The following is a 19471-nucleotide window of genomic DNA, read 5'->3' as shown; positions in this document are numbered from 1 at the left end:
TTGAAAATATTTGTTTCGTGATACGGGTGACTTGTGGTAGTAGTTAAAAAGAAAATAAAGTAGACCCAGGCCCCTTCCCTCTCTCTTACTATCTCCTTCTCACTTCTGATGATTTGCATTACCCTGAGTGGGCTTTGCTTGTAAATATTTAATTGGCTGCAGGAGATGGGGGAGATACTAAATGAGTATTTCTCATCAGCGTTTACTGTGGAGAAGGATATGGAAGATATAGAATGTAGGGAAATAGATGGTGACATTTTGAAAAATGTCAATATTACAAAGGAGAAAATGTGGGATGTCTGGAAACGCATAAAAATGGATAAATCCCCAGGATCTGATCAGGTGTACGCTAGAACTCTGTGGGAAGCTATGGAAGTGATTGCTGGGCCTCTTGCTAAGATATTTGTATCATCGATAGTTACAGGTGAGATGCCAGAAGACTGGAGGTTGGCTAACATGATGCCAATATTTAAGAAAGGTGGTAAAGACAAGCCAGGGAACTATAGACCAATGAGCCTGATGTTGGTGGTGGGCAAGTTGTTGGAGGGACTCCTGAGGGACAGGATGTACATGTATTTGGAAAGGCAAGGACTGATTAGGGACAGTCAACATGGCTTTGTGCGTGGGAAGTCATGTCTCACAAACTTAACTGAGTTTTTTGAAGAAGTAACAAAGAGGGCAGAGATGTGATTTATATGGACTTCAGTAAGGCATTCAAATAGGTTTCCCATGGAAGACTGGTTAGATGTCATGGAATACCAGGAGCACAAGCCATTTGGATACAGACCTGACTCAAAGGTAGAAAACAGAGGGTGGTGGTGGAGGGTTGTTTTTCAGACTGGAGGCCTGTGACCAGTGGAATGCCACAAGGATCGGTGCTGGGTCCACTCCTTTTCATCATTTACATAAATGATTTGGATGTGAGCATAAAAGGTACAGTTAGTAAGTTTGCAGATTACACCAAAATTGGAGGTGTAGTGGACAGTGAAGAGGGTTACCTCAGATTACAACGGGATCTTAATCAGATGGGCCAATGGGCTGAGGAGTGGCAGATGGAGTTTAATTCAGATAAATGCAAGGTGCTGCATTTTGGGAAAGCAAATCTTAGCAGGACTTATACAATTAACAGTAAGGTCCTGGGGAGTGTTGCTGAACAAAGAGACCTTGGAGTGCAAGTTCATAGCTCCTTAAAAGTGGATTCACAGGTAGATAGGATAGTGAAGAAGGCATTTGGTGTGCTTTCTTTTGTTGGTCAGAGTATTAAGTACAGGAGTTGGGAGGTCATATTGTGTCTGTACAGGACATTAGTTAGGCCACTTTTGGAATATTATGTGCAATTCTGGTCTCCTTCCTATCGGAAGGATGTAGTGAAACTTGAAAGGGTTCAGAAAAGATTTACAAGGATGTTGCCAGAGTTGGAGAATTTGAGCTATTTGAGAGATTGTATGTGCTGGGGCTGTTTTTCCTGGAGTGTCGGAAGCTAAGTGGTGACCTTATAGAGGTTTAAAAAATCATGAGGGGCATGGATAGGATAAATAGACAAAGTCATTTCCATGGGGTGAGGGAGTCCAGAACTAGAGGATATAGGTTTAGGGTGAGAGGGGAAAGATATAATAGAGACCAAAGGGACAGCTTTTTCATGCAGAGGGTGGTGCGTATATGGAATGAGCTGCCAGAGGAAGTGGTGGAGGCTGGTACAACTGCAACATTTAAAAGGCATTTGGATGGGTATATGAATAGGAAGGGTTTGGAGGGATATAGGCCGGGTGCTGGCAGGTGGGATTAAATTGGGTTGGGACATCTGGTTGGCATGGATGAGTTGGACTGAAGGGTCTGTTTCCGTGCTATACATCTCTATGACTGTATGACTCTTTGACTATTACTGGTGGTGGTCATTATTAAATTGTGGTGATGATGGAAAAGTTGCTCAGCTCTGTGATAACACTTCTTGGCATCAAAGGAAACAGAAAAGTAAATGAAGCAGACACAATGACGTGTGGGAGGCAATGGCCAACTGGTATCATCAGCAGATTATTAATCCAGAAACCCAGGTAATGTTTAGATTATATTAGATTCCCTCCAGTGTGGAAACAGGCCCTTCAGCCCAACAAGTCCACACTGTCACTCCGAAGAGCAACCCACACAGACCTATTTCTGGACATTTACCCCGAATGGCCAATTCACCTAACCTGTACATCTCTTGGATTGTGGGAGGAAACCGAGCACCCAGAGAAAACCCACGCAGACGCAGGGAGAACATGCAAACTCCACACAGACGGTTGCCCCAGGCGGGAATTGAACCCAGGTCCCTGGCGCTGTGAGGCAGCAGTGCTAACTGCTGAGCCACTGTGCCACCGTGTTCTGAGAACCCAGGTCCAAATCCCTTCCATGGAAAATATTCAAAATTGAATTCTGGTTTACTGCCATCCTTGCCAATTTGACCTCATGTGTCTCCAGATCCAAAGCAATGTGGCTGACCCTTAACTGCCTTCTGGGCAATTATGGGTGGACAATTAGTGCTGGCCTAGTGAGCAATGTCCACATTCTGAATAAAGAGAAACTCAAAACAGACCCAGGGTAAGGTCCAGTGCTGTACTGGTACTGCCCCTGTCTCTGAATCAGGAGGTCTGTTATTCAAGTCCCACCTGATCCAGAGGCATATAATAACACCTCCCAATATATTGGTCCAAAAATACTATGCAAGCTTGTAATGGAAGTTGGGAAGTGGGTCTCCAAAAACAGGCAGCCTCAAGGTAAGCTCTTGTGGTGCACTAGTAGTGTCCCTACCTCTGAACCAAGGAGATTGGTTTCAAGTCCTGCCTGCTCCAGAGGTTTTAGTAACATGTCTGAACAGGTCGAGTACAAAAATAAATAAAGCAAACCCAAAAGGCTTGGTGACACCGTGGTCGTGCCTGTATTTGTGGATCAGGAGGCTCTTCCAAAGCTGTGAGATAGGAATCTTTGAATATGTTGATGAGAAAAGGAAATAAATCAGACCCAAAGAGCACCTGTAGAGCAGTGGTAGCACCGTACCTCTGAACCTGAAGACCTGGGTTCAAGTCTGGCCTCCTCCATGAGTTATGTGCCATAACAAGTCAGAACAGGCTCATATAAAACAAACCTAAAAACGAATGAGAGTCTTATGGTGCAATGGTAGTGTCTCTGTTTCTGAGCAAGGAGTCCTGGGTTCAAGTCCCACCTGCTTCAGAGGTATGCAATAATGGCACTGAATAGGGAATGTAAAAATAATGCAGACTCAGGAGCCTTTTGTGTCCCTTCCTCTGCTTCAGGAGGCCCAAGTTCAAGTACCACCTGCCCCAGAAGTGTGTCAGAATATCTCTGAATAGGTTGATTACAAAATATCTATGTTACAGACCCAGGACTTGCTGCATTATGGTAGTGTCCCTACCTCTAAGCCAAGAGGCCCAGGGTCCCACACGATTCTGGCATGTGTCATAACATCTCTGAACAGGTTGATTAGAAAATACATAAAGCAGACCCAGGGATGGGTTTGCAGATCTGTCTGTCCCAGGTCAGGATGAATCCATGTAATCTATGAGTATTGGCTCTTTTTTGGTGTTCAACAGTAAGTAATGTTCCTTTCCAGTTTGGCTTCCTGAGTTATTGCAGGTATGAACATGGATTTAAAGACAGACTGAGCTGAAATTAACATTTTCCCAAAAGTGCAAGGAAACGAACCAGAAAATCCTCCAGCATTGAGAAACAAAAACTCACTGTCTGTCTATGTACCTTACAGCTTTCAGGACTCAACACTGAGTTCAGAATGTGAACACCTTCCTTGAGGTTCATTACCTTCCCGTTACACCCCTGGCCCCCATCTTGTATGGGTTGCTGTTTATATTTCGCAATAGCACCTGACTTGGCATTTCTCTCACCCTTGGCTTATTATCAGCAAACTCTTTTTAGTAGCCTACCCTTTTCTCTCTTTCTCTCTCTCTGGGCCCTATGTCCAACTACGCTGTTTGCTTCCCCCGTCATCAGCACAAAACCACCCTTTCCCAATTATTTTCTGTTCCACTGTCAGGTTACTGGACTCAAAATGTTAACTCTGTTTTTCTCTCTATAGATGCTATCAGACCTTTTGAATTTCTCCAGCACTTTGTGTTTTTTACGGATTTTCAGCCTCTGCACTTCTTTATTTTTATTTAAGTTATTTTCAGTCTGGATGTACAAGGTGAAACATGTGTAAACATTACACCATGAACACATTCCAACTGGCAAAAATGCTCAAGTTGCCTATTTGAATCAACAACTCAGAGATCACTCTCTTACTGTGAGGGATGTTACATTGTTGCAACAAAGTGCTAAATAAAATTAAAGTGCACCCTTACCTAATGTAACTCAATCTGCCATGCTGCGTTCAAAAACATGAAGTACATTAACTTGATCAATTATTTTTTTGACTCTACACCTTCAGGCAATTGCTTTTCAGTCACTGATCCCTTTGTTTTGGCAAGCATCAACAGATTGGTGTACCCAAGATTTATTCTCTCTCAGGAATTGATAAGATTGCAGGAGCATTACTTTCCAAACTTTGAGGACAAGCATCAGGATACCTTAATTGTAAACATGTTCTTAGAATCCAATGAGAAAGGAGTGGATTTGTACACAATGTCCACGAGCATTTTAGATTTATTTTTGATCAACCTGTTTAGACATATGATAAACCACAAGGGCAAGTAGGACTTGCTCCCTGACCTCTTAGCCCAATGGGAGGACACGGAATGTGTTGCTGGAAAAGCAACACATTTCCAGCTCTGATCTCCAGCATCTGCAGACCTCACTTTCTCCTCAATGGCAGGACACAACCAACAGTCTTTCATACTTTTTATCAACCTGTTCAGATACATTGTGACATATCAGAGAAAGGTGGGATTTGAACCCTGACCTTCTGGCCTACAGGTAGGGGCAATACCAGTGCACCATAAGGGCCCAAAAGCAGTATTGACGTTTTGACCTGGTTTTGAAATGGGAGTTTTTTGCATGTGAGGAAAACATGACTGCCATTATGCTGCAATAGCACAGCATTGTCAGCCAATGATCAGCCTTGCAGGGGGTGTTCAATTTGCTAACAATTTACAATAAGAATCATCTTTTTTACACTAGGTTTGGTGATTGTTATAATCAACTTAACAATTCAACATTGAGGCTGACCAGCACAGCCAGCCAGTTCAAATGAACACTATTATGGATTTTCTTCAACAAATGGTATTGACAAAGACAAACAGAAGAAGAACTGGAATTGTGTCTAAATATTTTAAAAAGTTCAATCTGTACTACGTAAAGGTAATGCTAAAATTGGTGGAAGACGACTCATCTTGCATGTACCTGATTTATGTGAACTGACTTTTGTCTGATTTCAAAATAGCATTTCTGTGTTAATTATACCAGTGAGATTTTATTGAGGAGGTAGGGATAATTAATTCCCTTTTGTGAATCATTCAATCTGGAAATCACATCTTTAAGGAGATATCCACCTGTAATTTGCTGCAGACTGAATGAATTTCAAGGACATACGTTACCTTTAAGCTTCTAGTCCAGGGTCTCCTGAGACACAGAAAACTACAAAAGCACAGTGACTCGCATTCTGAATGAAACAAAATCAAAAAAGGTAGTGTGCTATGTGTTTCATTGCTTCTAAAGAACCTCAGTGCTGTCAGAACACAGTGTAATGTTATAGATGAGGCGGCTGTCATTGTCCATCAGCTGGTGTCTCTTTCGATATGTCCTTAATGTCTAATTTCTCTAATAGATCCAAATAATTAATTGTACGGCCAAATATTGTTTAGTGGAATGATTTGGAAAATTCTAACAGAAGATTTAGGATTGTATCATGTTGAAAAAATTAGATCTCCATTAACACAGAAAAATAAAATACCAGCAGCCTTTGGTTCAAAAAGGTTTCATGTTGGTTGATGCAAAGTACAGCAAGGTTTTGCAAAAGAGAACAGCTTGTTAAAATACCCTGAACTTATATATTACAGCAAGTTATAACCAAAATATCTATTTGCCTTTCAATCAATTGGATCAGTTTTTAAAAATGGGTCTGGAAAGAATCAGAAACAGATTTAATTCCCTTCCATTGCCCATTTCCCCAGTAAATCAATCAATTCTTTTTTTTTTAAGTTCAATCATGAGGTATGAGCATCAGTGTCAAGGTAGGGATTTATTGTCCATCCTGAATTTCCCTTAAGGTGGTGGAGAGTTGTGATGTATCTTCACAACAGTGAAGATACATCCCAACCAGTGTTGGACAGACAGTTTTGAGATTTTAAATCAACAATAATGCATGTGTATATCGTGGTCAGAACAGTGTCAGCTTTAAGAGAGGAACACGGCAATGACAGTGTTCTCATGTCCACTTTCCCTTGGTGCTTCACAATGGGAGTAGCAATGAAAGAAGCTTTTGAGAGCTGTTGCAGTGTATTTTGTTGCACGTGGTAAACACTGCAGCTAGAGTTGCCAGGAATGGAGGAAATGAATGTCATGTTTAAGCGGGTAAGTGGGACAGCAACTAAGCAGGCTGCTTTGTCCAAGAAACTTTACAGAGTTATTGGAACTGTGTTCATCCAGACAGCTTGAGTGTTTCATCGCATTCATGTCCCTTACAGATGATAAAAAAACTTTTGGGACTCAGAAAGCAAGTCATTCACTACAGCATACCCAAACTTTATCCTGCTTGTAGCCTCAGTAATGTCCAGTTACATTTCTGGTCCATATCAATTATTGATGGTTAGGGGTTCAACAATGGTAATGCCATTGGATATCAAGGGAAGTGCTTTGATTCTCTCTTATTGGAGGCAGTTATTGCTTGCCATTTGTGTGGCACAAGTATTTCTGGCTGTTAAAAGTACAAGTTTGTTTATTTGGTATCTGTACCCAAAAACGTTACAGATAACAAATCAATTGTTATGTTTGGCTTGAGTGATCTGCATCCTTCTCATCTCAGAATATTGCAAACACAGTTTAAAATTTGAACAGCTCATTGACATAACTTAAAGCATTGTAGAATTTTGCAGAACTTTCAATATACAATACAATATAGTAACAGGCCCATTGGCCCACCAAGCCTGCACTGATTCCTAATTCTTATTTAGACCCATTATGTATTGCCCAGATATGCTTTAAATGTTGCTAATGTCTATGCATGAGTTCCAATCACCAACTATTCTCTGTGTGAAACATTTTCCCCGCTTTTTTCTCCTAAACTTTCCCCTCTCACCATGAACCTGTATTTTTTTATAGTTGATCTTTCCACCCTTATTAAAAGCCTCTGACTATCCATCCTATCAATGCCTCTCATAATTCTGCAGACCTCTTTCGGGTCATCCCTCATCCTCTGTCTTTCCAATGAAAACAATCCCAGCTTATCCAACCTCTCCTCATAAGTAAAACCCTCCAGACCAGGCAATATCCTGGAAAACCTTCTCTGCACCCTCTCCAAAACATCCACATCCTTCTGGTAGTGTGGTGACCAGAACTGCACACAATATTCCTAATGTGGCCTAACTAAAGTTTTGTAGAGCTGTAATATAACTTGCCAACTTTTATATTTGATGCCTTGGTTGATAAAGGCAAGTGCGACATATACTTTCTTGACCACATTATCCACCTGTGCTGCCAATTTCAGGAATCAGTGGACCTGTATGCTCCAACCTCTCTGTATGTCAGTGCTCCTATGAGTTCTGCCATTTATTGTACTAAAGAACCTCCATGCCAGGATTTTAGTGCCCTTCCAGTTTAGGTGCAACCCATCCTTCTCATACAGGTCTCACCTTCCCTGGAAGACCTCCCAATGATGCACATATCTGAAGCCCTCCCCTCTACATCAGATCTTCAGCCACATGTTCAATTGCACGCTGTCTCTGTTCCTAGCTTCCATAGCATGTATCATGGAGAATAATCCTGAAATTATGACCCTAGAAGTCCTGCTTTTTAGTTTACTACCTACCTCCCTGAATTATCATTTTGCATATTGTACATATAGTCATGAGTCAGTCATTTAACTCATTTAACTCACTAGCTTGATCTACAGGCTAAAATAATCAAGCACTCTACAGAGATCTGTGATCAGACAAGCTTATCAAACACTACAATAACAGTGTTGTCACAGCTATGTTTTGTGCACCTAAGTTCTTTAGGTGGGTAGGAGGGCAGGATTAGCCCACACTTACTGACAGTCAAGTTCCTTTAAAAATAATAATGCTTCACTTCAAAGAGTGTTCCAAACAAATGGATTGCAACCACAGTTTTGATTCGGATTCATTCTTTATCATCCTCATTGTAAATTAAGTTCTGATCTATAGTTAGAATCTTCCACCAAACCAGGTATTCTGCACTATTGATTTATTTTATAATTTCAAGCAATAAGGACCAATATCATCTCACATTAATTTAAAATGCAATTCATAGTGGGTTCTGTTATCTATACTTTTTTTCTCTGCACCACTAGCTTCAGGTGTTAAGCTCCTAAATTCATAACTGGAAACCTAATATAAAAATGCATGAAGCTGTGAACTGAAAATAAGCTCTTCATTAAGATCACTGCAATTTTTAAATATACGACATTAATTTTAAAAGCAGAATTTAAGGAAATTGCTAAGTTGCCTCAATGGATAAAGCATAGAAAATGGACAGGTTTAAAAAAAAAACAAAGTGTGTAATTTTTCACTCTATTAAGAAGCATGGGCCATGGTGAGAAAATTGGGAAGAATGGTGCAAATGGAAAAATCAGACTCACAGCACTGAGGAAACAAAATCTGATCTTCCCCTTAGGGTTGAAGCAGTGAGTTCTGAATCTTGCTAATGAATGGCAACTACTTATTTTCCATGCATTTAAATTTCATTATTTGCTAAACTCATCTCATTTCTATGCAACTCCTGATTCTCCGCCTTCCTAAGGATACTAGACAATGCCAATTCCTGACATGAAAGTCAAGGTGATTACCTGGCAGCTACAGCTCACTAACTGCTTCTCCTGGCCTTCAAAAAACTCTTATGACCAAACACTGAGTCAGGTTCCCCAATTTGTTGTCGTTTCAGATAAGATAACTCAAAACGTGGAAGTCCCAGGTGAGGAGGGCAGAATTGGATTTCCATGGATATTTATCTGCCCTCCTTGTATGGTCACAACAAGATCAATCTTTGAAGGATATTTTTCCGTGTAAATATCTTCCTCCCAATCCCAAATGAGCTCATGTTTTTAAAAAAATAAAGTTCAATCAGGCTTTCTTGAATTGCAAGACATGAGAAGCAACGACAATATAACATGGATTAGAAATGAGAAATGAATCCAAATAATAGTTAAAAGCCCAAAAATAAAGATATACAATCAGTCTGAGTCATTCATAAGAGTTGATAGTGGATATTGCAGCTTTAACAGTAGATGTTACTGGGAGTAATGGCATGTGTAATCGCACGGTCAGTTTCAGGAATCTTAGCTTTGTCGGCTGACTGAAACACTTTGGTCCTGATTCCTTTCAACAGCGGCTCAGTTAAAGCACTTATTGTTAGAGAGAGTTTTTCCCTTATCCCTGCCCACTGGAATGATTCAATTGGCCGTTCTCAGAACTCTGACCCTCATGAGACACTTGTCACTGGATTAGGAACATGTGCAACTAATACACACAGAGCAGAGGTTGAAGCTTGATTTTAAGTGCATTATTGAAAGGGGAGGAAAATGCAAATATGTCACAATGCATGCTGCAACTTTTGTTTTTAACCACAGCTCACAATCTGCAATACTCTCAGGATATTACACTTTCGGTTTGAAGTATATTTTCTCCTTTTGAAGCTTCTTTGAAATCTCATTCCAGGCATTCCTGTTTCTCCAGACAGCCTCTGAATTTATACCTGCAGCCAACATTTGTTAAAAACCACTTCTAAATCTGGGGTTATAATCTATAATTATGACAATTCTGTCTTCACAACGGCATTCCTGCATGTTCAACAGATACAACCCTCTTCCATCTTTTGCCCGGGCAAGTTGGCATCGCAAAATCACCAGCCTCACTCACATCACTGTGGTTACATTTTGACCAACTCACACCATCAGTTCAACATTTCAGTTTGGAGCTGAGGGGCACTAACTACTTACTTACTCCTCATTGGAAGAAGATAGTGCAGGATATTTGGAGAATGAGGTAGGAGTCATTGAGTAAACATGATGTACAGAATAATGAGAGTTGTTATTCAGAAACCTCGGTGAAATTGGTGGTTAATGGCGCAGTTAGAGGAAGTGGTGGCCATGTGAATTGGGGGAGCAGAGAGAATATAGTGATATTTACGTTGCAGAGTGCAGAGAATCGTCAAACTTCTTCCTGCACTGCTGTGCACTAGATTTCATCTGGACACAGCATTAGCTTGGGTCGAGGCTGGCCATTTCTGGTGTGCTGGTCATTTCATACACTGATAATTAAGAACTCCAGACGAATGTTCTGGGTGTCAAACTATGTCAAGGCAGATGGTGAAATTTGAATATTTCAAGGAATGAAAAATCACCTTGATGAAGACCACATTACTATTATAATTATTAAAAAACCCATCTGATTCACGAAGGCCTTCAGTTAGGGAAAGAAATCTGGTCTGGCCTTCATGTGATTCCAGACACATAGCAATGTGGCTGATTCCTCAGTCTCTTCTGGGGAATCTAGATTGGGCAATAAATGAAGGGCTTTTGCCTGAAACATCGATTTTCCTGCTCCTCGGATGCTGCCTGAACTGCTGTGCTTTTCCAGCACCACTCTAATCTAGACTCTGGTTTCCAGCATCTGCAGTCCTTGTTTTTACCTAATAAATGCTGGCCTAATCAACAACACCCACATCCCACAAACAAATATTTCAAAATAACTGGTTGAATACAATAGATGGGGAGAATGTTTTCCTGCTCATAAAAGGACCAAGAATGAGAGAGCACAGATTTAAAGTGATTTGCAAAAGCAGCAAATGGAATGTGAGAAACATCTTTTACTTCTGCCTGGAAGTGTGGTGGAGCCACAGATTATTTAAGAGCAATTTGATGTTTCTATTTAAATAATCAATGTACAAGGGTAGAGGGAAATGAATGTCCTCCTTTTACACCATTGTACTTAGAGTCATAGAGTCATAGAGAAATACAACAGGGAAACAGATCCTTCAGTCCAACTCGTCTGTGCCGACCAGATATCCCATTTAATCTCGTCCCATTCGCCAGCATCCGGCCCATATCCCTCCAAATCCTTCCCATTCATATACCCATCCAGAGGCATTTTTAATGTTGCAACTGTACTAGCCGACACCACTTCCTCTGGCAGCCCATTCCATACACGTACCACTCTCTGTGTGAAAAGGTTGCCCCTTAGGTCTCTTTTATATCATTCCCTCTCACCCTAACCTATGTTCTCCAGTTCTGGACTTCCCCACTCCATGGTAATGACTTTGCTTATTTATCCTATCCATGCCCCTCATGATTTTATAAATCTCTATAAGGTCACCCGTCAGCCTCCGACGCTCCAGGGAAAACAGCCCTAGCTTATTCAACCTCTCACTATACCTCACATCCTCCAACCCTGGCAACATCCTTGTAAATCTTTTCTGAACCCTTTCAAGTTTCACAACATCTTTTGCATGCAGTATTCCTAAAGTGGCCTAACCAATGTCCTGTACAGCTGCAACATGACCTCCCAACTCCTGTATTCAATATTCTGACCAATAAAGGAAAGCAAACCAAATGCCTTCTTCACTATCCTATCTACCTGTGACTCTACTTTCAAGGAGCTATGAACCTGCACTCCAGTATCTCTTTGTTCAACAACACTCCCTCGGACCTTCCCATTAAGTGTATAAGTCCTGCTCAGATTTGCCTTCCCAAAATGCAGCACCTCGCACTTATCTGAATTAATCACCAGCTGCCACTTCTCAGTCCATTGGACCATCTGATCAAAATTCTGTTGTAATCTGAGGTAACCTTCCTCACTGTCCACTATACCTCCAATTTTGGTGTCATCTGCAAATTTACTAATTATACTTCTTATGCTCACAACCAAATCATTTATATAATGTAGTGGACCAGCACCGATCCTTGTGGCACTCCACTGGTCACAGGCCTCCAGTCTGAAAAACAACCCTCCACCACCACCCTCTGTCTTCTACCTTCAAGCCAGTTCTGTATCCAAATGGTGAGTTCTCTCTGTATTCCATGACATCTAACTTTGCTAACCAGTCTCCCATGGGGAACCTTGTTGAACGCCTTACTGAAGTCCATATAGATCACATCTAGCACTCTGTCCTCATTGAGTCTCTTTGTTACTTAGAGTCATAGAGATGTACAGCATGGAAACAGACCCTTCGGTCCAACCTGTCCACGTCGACCAGATATCCCAACCCAATCTAGTCCCACCTGCAAAACTCAATCTAGTTTGTGAGACATGATTTCCCATGCACAAAGCCATGTTGACTATCCCTAATCAGTCTTTGCCTTTCCAAATACATTTACATCCTGTCCCTCTGGATTCCCTTCAACAACTTGCCCACCACCGCCTTCAGGCTCACCGGTCTATAGTTCCCTGGCTTGTCCTTACCATCCTTCTTAAACAGTGGCACCATGTTAGCCAACCACCAGTCTTCCGGCACCTCACCTGTGATTATCAATGAGACAAATATCTCAGCAAGGGGGTCAGCAATCACTTCCCTGGATTCCCACACAGTTCTAGGGTACATATGATCAGGTTCTGGGGACGTATCCACTTTTATACATTTCAGGACATCCCACACTTCCTCTTCTGTAATATGGACGTTTTTCAAGATGTCACCATCTATTTCCCTACATTCTATATCATCCATGTCCTTCTCCACAGTAAACACTCATGCAAAACACTCATTTAGTATGTCCCCCATCTCCTGTGACTCCAAACAAAGGCCGTCTTGCTGATCTTAGAGGGGCCCTATTCTCTCCCTTGTTACCCTTTTGTCCTTAATGTTCTTCTGTAGTCCTGTGACATGAGCTGGACAGAGTAGAAATGTGTGGTGCTGGACAAGCACAGCAGGTCAGGTAGCATTCGAGGAGTAGGAGAGTCAACGTTTCAACACGCAGTAATTGACAACTCATTTCCTTCAGGCATCAATCCTGAGAATTCCATTATTCTACCACTAGGTTTGGGGTGGAGAGAGGGAAAATCAATACTTCATACTCATTATACACAAATGTTAAACCTTCAAAGTGAATAGTATCACAGATATATTTAATATCTTGAAGAAAAGGTCAGCCAACAGGATCAGACAATCATCCAAAGTTGGGAAATTGTACTGGGAAGGCAATCATTGGTTCAGTCTGAGTGATTAGACTTTTGAGCAAGCTTTTGAATGTGACACACAAATGGCCAGAGGAAAAAGAAAGGAAAAGAACGAAGTATGAGAGTTTCATGTTAGATTGTCAAATACTGTAGAAGAGGTTATTTTATACAGTGCAACTTCATCATTAATAAGTGAAGTAGTTATGTTTATTCATGGCACCAAGACTAAGACATTTCTTGTGAAATTAAAATGGCTTGTTTTTTAAAAAAAAGTGAGGAAGGCTATTGACTACATCCAACTAAAAATGTGTTATTTTACTTTCAACAATAGGTTGCTGTATAATGTTAACAGTTACAATGAATTAATGTTGTAACAGTTATCACTGTTATGAATACAAACTCATCTGATATACCTAAATATCAGTCATAAAAACATAAAATCTTTTGTCTTTATCAGTCATCAACTTGTGGTTAAACCTTGATGCATCAACATATCAGTGATCAAGTCATTAGGATGTTCACATTTTTGAAATATAGCAAGCCAACCTACAAGACAAAGGAAGCAGTAATTCTTAAGCGCATCATTCATTTTCTCCATAGCAACAACATTCAAAAATGCCATTCAAAAAATACTACTTATATTGACAACTTTGAATAAGATTTAAACACCGTCAGATATAATGCTGCGTGTCTCAGGAAAATATTTCATTAAGTATTTCATGTTGCTTTCGATATTGATACAGGGAAGTGTTCTGTGAATGTCTCTCTGATAATAACTTTGTAGTACCTATAGCAACTACCACAAGGAGGAGTGAGAGTGTTGATCTTTAGTTTGGTTTGCTTTGAAATTCACTTGGTTCAAGTGAATAGACTCACACACTGCCACACAATTGAACAATGAACCATACTTGGTGATCCTTTATTAATATGATTCAAATAATTAAAACAGTGTGACACACTCGTTTAAATCTCTGTTAACAACTGAGGATCAGTGAGTAGATAAAGCATAGATTATTTTCTTAAAATAAATTAAACAGGAAAACAATGATTTTCTTATTCCCTGTTCAGTCTGGGTTTGAATATTTGCATGAGTTACTGAGTGTAACCTAGGCAAAATTGCATCAACGTCAGGAATAGTTGCTATTCATATATAGGCTTTTCAAGCTTAAATTATTTCATGTGTGGTTCACATAAGTCTCAGAAACTGTAAAAGCATTTATCCTCCTTTGATGCAAAGCTTATGTATGGATAAAGCACTTAAAAAGGTGACACTGGTTAGTTTAGTCTGTCGATATTACTGATGAGATGCAGCCCAAATGAATGGGACAAAAGTTTATTTTATTCAAGGATCTTGCAGCAAAATAATATTTGTAATCTAACCCCAGCTGTGAATCAAGGCAAGTACACAGGACAAAGCTTGCACTAAGTTTAACATCCTGACTCAGTGGTGAAAAAGACGATTGTGCCAATAAGCTAACAGAAATTGATTGAGCTTTGAGGTGAGCATGAAAGATAATAAAATTTAACAGATATACTGAACCACATAGAAATAAACTGTTCGATCAAATTCTTTGTATTATTTTCTGTCCTCTGCACAAACAGTCATCCTAATCCCACATGCCAGGGCTGTTACCCAATCTCTTTATATCGCTTATTCCTTTTACCACCAAGCTAATTGATTCTTAAATGTTGACATGGTCTCTGCTTCAGTCATTAACTCTGGTCACATATTTCACAACATAACAGCTCTCCTATGGAGAAAAAAAAAGTCTCTCACTATGTACTATTCTTTTCAATCTTCAGACAAAGTGGAGTCCAAAGGTGTACACAAGTCTCCAATTATGGTTTTCATAAATTTTACCATAACATTTTGACTTTTACATCCTGTTTATTGTAATAAAAACATACATAATTATTTGTTTATGGTCTTATACAGTTCCAGTGCTGCCTTCCCTGTTCTGAACACCCAAGGTGCCTCTTTTTTTTCACATGACCAATTATTAACTGTTCACCTTAAATTTTGGCCTATGAATAACCAAATCACCACCTGACTTATGTTATGACTCATTGTTAACATAAAGTATACCTTTAAGAGACATGCTCATGATATCAGCACCGTCACATAACATGGTATAAAAATCTTAAGACTCCATCTCAACTGAGGCCACTTAGAGCACTGCATGCTGATGAAGATGTATACCTGTTTGTAACTGAATAGTTTAACATAAGGCCATTCACTGAAATGCCTGTGACTGTAATATACACATATATCAGAAGCTATGGTAAATGTTTGTTGAATCTTTCAATCCCAAGTTAGACACTTGTACTTTTATGTTACAGGAGCTCACATAAATACTGTTGCATCAGAGACAAATACCTTGCTAAAAGCAAATGCCATACCATTGTGGAAGTTCAACATTCACTCACTAAATTCCATTAGCTACTTTTATGCCTTAACAGCATTCTTTGGGTGACAGAATTATTTATTATGCTTCCTGCTTTAGTATCACCTGCATATTTAGATACGATTCCCTCTTGCCCTTTATCTGAATTATTCATTTCTCAACTGAACAGAAGTAATCCAAAAGAAAAGCACTGGGGGACTCTGCTACCTACTTTCCTTCTGTCTAATAACTTGTTTGTTTTGCCTCATTGTCTGTTTACTCACCCCTCACTAGCTTTTATTTGTAGATTGTCACTGATCGTCTAACTCTTCCTCACTCAATCTGCTGCCTTATTCTTCTGTATGCTTTCTTGACAAAGGTTTTCAGAAAGTTTGCATCTCCCTCTTAGCTGTGATTTTCGCAGTGAAATTTGCAAAGCTTACTGAATACAATTTTTCTTTTCGAAATCTGCTTTGGATCCATTCAATAATTTTCTTTGCAGTGATACATTTAATACTTCATATTTAATTGCAAAGCTCCAAACTACCCCCCAGAACAAATGATTGCCTTACAAGAGGAGACTCAATATCAGCATTGCAATGGCATTCCAGATGGGTGCCCACATCCCAAGAATAAATATTTTTTAAAAAGTCAAACTAACTGGCCTGTGAGTAGCTGGGTTAGTTTTGTCTCCTTTATGGAAAATAGATATTACACTCTGGGGTCCATTGGCATGCATTCATCCTCAACAAATCACTGAAGGGTGAATTGAAATGAATCATTGAATATGAATCAAGTCAGTATTTTTCTTAATTGAAAGCTTTGTTGGGACTCAAGTGAGCAGGCTGCACGACACCAAGACAAGGCAATAACTGTGATGGGATTATACTAATGACCATTAAAGCATGGTATTGAGAAGCTCTTCATGATAAATGATAGCTTCTGTGGAAAGGGTGCCAATCTGAAATACAACAGTCCATTTTACACTGTTTACTGTTGAGTGACACTGCCAAAAGCAACAGCAATCTCAGTAAATGAGGCGGCTGTATGTTAGTAACATTGCCAAGCTGTGAGCAACTATGCTTTCTCAATGACTGCAGCCAAAACTCTTATCCCATCCGTGCAAGCCAATGCATAGTTTTTCATGTGGTTTTACTTGCCCAGTCAAAATGAAGCCACAGAGCAGAACTTTGAAAGTGCATGTTCATTTTCTGTTGCTTGGCTCTGTGTGAACTGTTTATAACATAACGAGATAAGGCAAAACCACTTCATGAAGCCTGTTGTGCAATATTAATAAACTGGCAGTGGACCTATGAAAGATCTGTGAAATTACACCAAAATAACAAACTGATTTCCCTGCAACATTTTCAGCTTTCCCCTCAGGGACAGATGGCACTGTGCAATTTTAATAGAAGGTTTAGCAGATTGCCAAAACTTGGAACTGGACTAATGTCAACTAACTTGACATAGTTCTCCACATCTCTAACCATCTATGGAGGTCTGTGCCCAATCGTAATTCTGCTGAGACGAATATAAAAGATACTTAAAATCTCAAAATAATTCACAGTATGAAAGCCTTCTCAAGCCAACACAAATATGCCTCTCTCTCGTGTCAAACAAGCCTCTGCAGGTTATTTTGGCCAGGGGCTAAACACTAGTGCTAAATGGGAGCAGGTGCTCATAAGACTAGCCAGTTTTAAAGCCTGAATTTAGAATAAAATTTGTTTCCCATTGTAGATTACCATAATTTGAACTTGCCGAGCTATGCTAACCAGAAACTTGTATACTTTGCATTGAAGTGCTGATCAGGTATAATTGTTGTGGAGGAGTGCATATTACTTCTCACACCCATATCCACTGAAGACATGGAGGGTTCTGGTTGGCCTGACCCATAATGGTACATTGCAGGATGGGTCAGCAACTGAGGGAGAAAGTGCACAAGTTATTGGATGGGGCACTGGAGATCCTGGTGGAGAACATCTGAAGGAGAATGAATGTTCTGCACCCATAGGGTGGAAAGATACACATCACACCGTTGATCCTTCAGATATCTGATTGGTCTTCTGCCCTGTCCAGATAAAGAAGGACCTGAGCAAATTGGCGACAAACCTTTCTCCTGGTGATTTCCAGAAGGTGAAGTTACAAAGTACTTACTCATTTTAGCTGAAATTCTCAGTGAATTTTCAGAATAAGTGTCAATTAAATATTGATGATGTTTTGCCAAAGTGTTCCAGAAAGTGTCCTGATGTATCTTTGCAGTTCCAGTCTAATTAAGAGTGAAATTCTGAATATGCCTTCAAACAATGCTTACAAATGGTCACATGCTGATAGGATAGGACATTAGTTGAGGAACTAGCCACCAAAATGTCACTTAGTCTCTTTAAAAAGAGCACTTGTAAGCAGTTTCAGGGATAGCCAGTTGTTTAAGGTGTTGGGCAGTCATTCTTTACTAATAATGCATTCAATCTCTTTGCTACAGCACCAGGGTCACAGGTTCGATTCCAGCTTCGGGTGACTGTCTGTGTGGAGTTTGCACATTCTCCCCGTGTCTGCATGGGTTTCCTCCGGGTGCTCCGGTTTCCTCCCACAGTCCAAAGATGTGCAGGTCAGGTCAATTGGCCATGCTAAATTGCCCATAGTGTTAGGTGCATTAGTCAGAGGGGAATGGTTCTGGGTGGGTTACTCTTCGGAGGGTCGGTGTGGACTTGTTGGGCCAAAGGGCCTGTTTCCACACTGTAGGGAATCTAATCTAATCTAATCTAAGATGGTGTTGTGTTCATCACAAGCTATGCCATTGTTTCAGCCTAATCCCCCATTTTGACCATTGTTTTAGCGTCTGATGTATTTAGCAAAATTCATCCCCAGTATCACTTGCCGGCCCAAATTTCTAACTTTCCTAAGGGCATTATCTAGCTAACATTTCAGGGAGTTAAAGCTCCCGGAGACAAAGTTAGCTTTGTGCTTTTGTCAACTTCTTTCCATAGTGAAACAGTTGGAATTCTTGAGTTCCTTCTTCATTACTGCAGTCATAACAGTTATGTAGGACAGTGCTGATTTTTCTTTTTGATAATGTATTATAGTTGCTTTTGGAGCCTATTTTCAGGGCCGTAGTATTTTTTAAGCACTCAGCAGGTGTCACAGAAAATAAGTTCCAGAAGGAAGCATTATCCACTCCACAGGGTCTCATTTGCTCTCGTCCCTCACCAATTTACCTGCTGTGATGTACAGCCACCAGCTGCACAGCCTGCTGGATTTTGTAAATCTCATTCTTAGCAGTTGCTGAGCCTTGATCTCGTATGACTGACTGCCTAATATAAAACTTACACATTAGTCCTGACTGCAAGGATTGAATTGTACTTCTTCTGTGTTGAGTACCCCCTGCAGCTTTGAAAATAAGGAGATTCTCCATGGTGGGATGCAATGACATTCTTTCTGCAGCCTTTATGATGCTTAAGAATGTAGCAGTTTACATAATGTAATAAATATGGAGAGCTCGTATCACATCTGAACGTTTTACAGAAATGGAACAATGTCTCCAACACTGGCTTGGTTAATAAAATAAATGTTGGAACAGAAAAGCATGATCTCAAGACAATTAAAAGTGCTTCTCATCGCATTCAGCACCTTCATTACATTAGAAAAAAGCGACAGCCAATCTGAACACTACAAGGTCTGACAAACAGCAAATGTGATGTGCCAAAACTTAGCTGATTTTATGAGATGATTGCTGCTTAGGACAATGGAATAACTCCCTGCTAGTTTTCAAATAGTTCAGTGGGATCCATTATGTCCACTTCA

Source organism: Chiloscyllium plagiosum, chromosome 14, assembly GCF_004010195.1.
Source record: "Chiloscyllium plagiosum isolate BGI_BamShark_2017 chromosome 14, ASM401019v2, whole genome shotgun sequence".
Taxonomy (NCBI): domain Eukaryota; kingdom Metazoa; phylum Chordata; class Chondrichthyes; order Orectolobiformes; family Hemiscylliidae; genus Chiloscyllium; species Chiloscyllium plagiosum.
The sequence above is the reverse complement of the archived record's forward strand: the minus strand, read 5'-3'. Positions refer to the sequence as shown.